Genomic DNA, 5651 nt, shown 5'->3' with positions numbered 1-5651 from the left:
GATACTTCCGAAATTGCTTCATTTTCTTCCAAAAGCCTACAAAAACATAGTAAGCACATAAAAGAACTAAAATGACATAAACTAACAAAACTAAGAAATTAACAATTATAAGTTAAGGGCTAAAATATGAATATTTTGGCACTTAACAATATCTAATGTGATTTGTTGATTAAACGGATACATTGGATGATTTGGTTTAAGTTGGATATTCGTTGTGATTTGTACACGGATGGATTCATTGAATCTTTCGATAGGGTTTATAAATAATAGAACATGTTTGGATTTTTATCTCTCTTCGGATTTTATGAAAGAAAACATAGAAGTGTGTTGTATTGATTTGGTGTGGTGGATTCTAAAAACCTTAGTGTTTTCTATCAATTGTTTTAATCATTTTCAATAGTTTATGTTTTATTTTGCACAACAAAATCATGAACTTCGGTACTAGGTTAAAACATAATTTAGTTTAAATTAGAAATTGGTTTTTGCAAACATAACTCCCTGTGGTTCGACCTAGCACTTGCACACACTCTACTATAAACGACTCGTGCGCTTGCGAGTGAATATATTTTGCACATCAAATTCTGGCGCCGTTGCTAGGGAGTTGTTTGTTGTTGTGAAGATTGATTTTTAATTTAAATTGATTTTTGTTTTTCTACTAGTTTAGGTAGATTTTATTTAATTTTTCATTTTGCAATTTTTGTTAATTCTTATTTGTTATCTTCATTCATCTAATAAAAAATAAAAAATAAAAAAGTGTTTTGCTGCTTTTGTTTTTCTGCAATTTCGGAGAAAGTTAGTTCGTGCTAGTACGCTCGATCGCACCTCACCTACGATCAAGCGCACTCCTGCATTGTGTAGTGAGCGAGCGCACCTGCAGTCAATACTCCGTGCTTGCACTCAAGCCTATTTACGCTCGATCGCACTCTAGTGACGATCGAGCACACTACCAAAGGGCACCACACACATTCATGCTTGATCGCATTCTAGAGATGATTGGTAATGCTTTCCCTGTATTGCAAAAAAGAAAGAGAGTCTAAGCGAGAAAACCCTTCGAAAAAAAAAAAAAAACTTTCGAAAAACAAAAACAGAAGCGGGATAAAACCCTTTAAAAAAAAAAAAAAAAAGAAAGGGAGAAAACCCTTCAAAAACAAAAACAAGATTCAAGCTCTGAATTCAACCAGGCAATTGGGGATTCCGAGACAAAACCACCGAGAAAACGTCAATTGGCATATCAATAAGCATAAGGACAGGAGCATGTCAAGCAATCGAAATTCTGTGCAAACATTCAACAAATCAACAAGAGAAAATGTAGACTCATATTTTCATTTCAAAATACACTGTCATTACAAGTTCATTACAAAAGGACTCAAGAACAACTCCTACAAGCATTACAACCAATTACAAAGAGCATGAACAAACCGACACCCTCCTAGAAAGGCGTGCTTGGACTCGATTTGGTACTCCACGTCTGGAAGGACGTTGTACAAAGAATCACACTTGGGTGGGCACCCAGGAATATGATGAACAAAAAATAAATATATAGCCAGAGAAGGGCCATTGCCGTTTATATCGAAGGCTACTCTTGATGACCTTCACTTGGTGGGCCATGTTGTTCAAGAGCCCTGGCCTTCCATAGCCGATATTTTCTCCGCAGTCTCCTGCACCTCTCCTATTGTTTCAGAAACAACCAGGTGGAAAAATAAAAATCGGAGGCTTTCTTCTGCCTGTTCTCATGAACACTGATAATATAAGCCTCAAGATCTGCAATCCGACTATCTCGCAACTCCAGCTATCGATCTTTCCAGGCTATTTGATAGTCCTTTACCTCAATATCAGCCATCAACCTCGCTACCTGGTTGGAACAATTTGCCAAGCTTTGCTCACGCGCCTCCAGTAACAGACGCAGTCCTGCAACTTCTGTGTTAGAATTACGAGGAACTCGAGAACAGAATCATTATGTTTGTGAACGAGGGCCTCCATCTCCAAACGGAAAAACAGCCAAAGCTGCAGAGGAGCCAGTCTCTGCCAAGCTCCCAGATGAAGAAGCCATGAAACACACTAAACTTCGGTGGAACAAAGTTAGAAGTTCTGGAGATTTGAGCGATGAAGACCAACAGTAAAACCTTTATAATGAGAAACCTCGGGTGAAGCAACAGAGCATTTAATGGAGAAACATCATGAGCCTATAGTCACACCTGAACCGAAGAGACTCAAGCCGTCTTTTCCTTTCAAAGGACGTGACCAAAGGCACCTCCCACGGACCGACACCTGTCTTGCCGGTTCTTGCGCTCAGATATAGACCACACCCAGAAGGACACGTGGACAAGCAACGTCGCATTTATACAGATAAAAACAAAAATCAACAATTGTAACCAACCACCGGATATTCAGGGCAAACAGATGTCAAATCCCATAAATGGTTAAGACGCCAAAGTTAACGGCTACAGGAAACCGAGCAGAATGGTCCGCCCTCAAAAAAAAAAAAAAAAAAAAAAGAGAAAAGGGGCACAAAAAGGCCAAAGATTTGAATTCTCTTCTCCCGAAGTCTCGACAAAAAGAATTTTAGGGTAACTGTTACACATAAATCCACCATTAAGACCCATGGGCCAAGGATCCGGCGTCCCCAGGAAACCCAATACGCTCATGCGGGCTTTGTGGGCACTGTCCAATACGAAGTCCATAGATATAGCGTTGTCTCCTGAATGCTCGGGCCACTTGCTCAAATCAGAGAATACACTAGACTGAATCTTCTATTCTTAATGACCAGATATGCCCGTCACAGTCAGAACGCGCTCCAACTATAGGGACAATTCACATATGTCAAGATCCTCTGAACGATTATACTTTGCCCTTAAAAGAACTCTCGATGGTTATGCGCCATCCTCAGGATCCTATTAATGGTGGTTACGGTTTCATATCAACTATAATAGATAGGGAACATGAATATCAACTCCTCCAACCATTACACCCAGATCCCAGATTCTCCGCCTAGTCATCATAGCTGCACCAACATAATCAACTATAAAAGACCTCATCTCCAAAGAGACAGGAACATACTAAACGCCATACTAAGCTTTATATTAAGTTTACACAAGTACTGACTTAAGTATCGGAGGAGGAATTGTCAGCCATCACCCGGTGCATCCTCTTGATGTGTGTTCCTGTTTATAGGATCAAAGGAAAGCGAACAAGAAAGAATCTTCGATTTGCCCTTGGGTCCATGGAAACTATACCAACACAGTGTAACTTTATTTTTCTAATATGGGTCAGAGTAATATGCCTCCCTCCTTAATTGAACTTGTCTTGCCGTGAACAAAACAATGACCTACACTTTTTATTATTAAAGAAATTAATTATAGAGTGGAAAATCATTGTCATGTCTATTGACCTTATCTTCATCACTGCAATGGATGTTGCCTCTAGCTTTTTACAACATTTATTGGCATCAAATTACTCAAAATTTAGAGCAACAAGATTGTATAGGAGGCTATACTACAAAGTAGCTCATTATTTTGTAGTTTCTCTGTCTAAATCTATATTTGGACCATGTTATGAACACTGGAAGTTACAGGGTTGCATTATTTTGTATTGGTTTCCTTTTGTTAACTATTGGTCATTGCTTCAATAACTAAATACTAGATTTTAGGGTTACTCATACGTGAGAGTCTAGGGATATTACTCACTTTTTTAATAATTCGCACTACTATAGGATTTATTAGTAGGTGCCTCTTGCTAATTTTCAATTATGGGCACATCATGACTCTTTTTTCTGTAAAAGTCTGAATATTTTTTACACCTGACTTTGTGATTAAATTTAGGTAGAAAACAAGGTTACCTCCAAACATCGACTTAGATAATTAAGTAAACACACCATCAAAAGTGCCGACACAAATTCAATATTAAACTTTTAAGAAAAAGTTAGAAATTTTTATGACTTATTTATCTTCATTCATACTTAGAAGTTTTTGTCCTTATGGACCCAAATTTACTTTTGACATAGCATTGTACAATGTTTTTTGAGCCCTCGACCTTTTATTATACTGACTAAATATAGGAAACTTTGTATTTATGCTACGTGTTGATTGTCTCCTAAAAATGTATGTATGAATGCTAATTTTCTCTTTAGCATTGAAATGCCTAAGTTGACGTTCCCCTTATTCCTCAAAACGGGGCATGACACCTAAGAGCTATGTGGGAGAGTGTTAGAAGTATCTTAATTTTGAAGTGTGTCCCATATACCACATACAATTTAATTAGACACATTAAATGCGTTTGGTAATTTATTCTAAATAATGACATAGTGGAATCACAATAAAAATTGATTTTTATTCATTAATGGAAAAAATAATTTAAATAAATTTTTTTTTTTGATAAAAGGGTAGGCCAGGGAGATCAATTGTGGCTATCATATCTGGGTGTGACTATAGTAGCACATACCCGTAGGGAGCTGCACAAGAGGGGCCTACATGGTGGGAACTGTAGGCGCTTCCTCAAGTCCGATTGAGCCATAGTGTGACCTAAGTCTCAGCCCATCAGAACATCAATAAAAATCCAAGGTGACTAATACTAATCAGGCATATGTAGGGATTCTCCATTGCGGAGATTCGAATCCACGCCCTAGTACATGCCCTAACTACTTGGGAACTTTCTTGGGCCATTGAACCCCACCTTTAATAGTTAAATAAGTTTTAATTGAGTATCCCTAACCTATCCTATAAATACAAAGAGCATCTTCAACAATATAGTTATTTTAGCAACTCAAAATATACAATTTTTTTTTTTTTAATTTTTTATTTTAGCTATTAAGTTTTCAATATAAACTCTAATAGATTATCTATTTCACTCTCAACTTTCTTTTAAGTATTATTTTTTTAATTGTTTTTTAACCTTCCATTTTCTTCCGCCCACTCTCGCTCCTCCTTTTGTCTCCAACCTTCCATTTTCTCTGCCTAACTACCAAACCAACCTACTAATAAAAAATAGACTACAATTATAATAAAATGGTTTATAACCAATCCCACCCAATTATCCATTTTACTCAAATGTTTAAAAGAATTTTTTTTGCCATAGTTAACTACTTAACTTTCAAGTTGCACACGAATATATATATATATATATATATATATATATATTTTAATTTATTCTTTTCCTTTTCAATTTTCTCTCCCTCTATCCCTCAACAATTAAATAAAAATAAAAAATTTAAAAAAATATATATGCTAGAATCTAATAAAAACTTCATATTTTGGCCATAAAAGTGTGGCAAGATGCCACATCATCTTCTTTTTATTTTATCTTTTTTCCTCTATAAAAAATATGATATGGCATCTTGCCACATTGACTTTTATGGGCAAAATATGAAGTTTTTATTAGATTCTAATATATATTTTTTTTTTAAAAAAAAGAATAGAAAAAAAATTTTAGATAATAGATAAAATAAAAAAAAAATATAAAAATATAAAAAAGCCCCATAAACTATCAGTCGTTTGCAATATAGCCTCTCGATGTTCAAAATGTACTAAAGTAGCTCCCAAACTACCAAAATGTATCAAAAATGCCACTTATTTTTTATATTCCTATAATACCCCTACTCTTTTAACAAATAAAATAATTGTAAAAAAAAAACAATTTTTTTTTAAAATACAAAAAAA

Source organism: Corylus avellana, chromosome ca4 (assembly GCF_901000735.1).
Source record: "Corylus avellana chromosome ca4, CavTom2PMs-1.0".
NCBI classification, from domain to species: domain Eukaryota; kingdom Viridiplantae; phylum Streptophyta; class Magnoliopsida; order Fagales; family Betulaceae; genus Corylus; species Corylus avellana.
Note: the sequence above shows the minus strand (reverse complement) of the source record.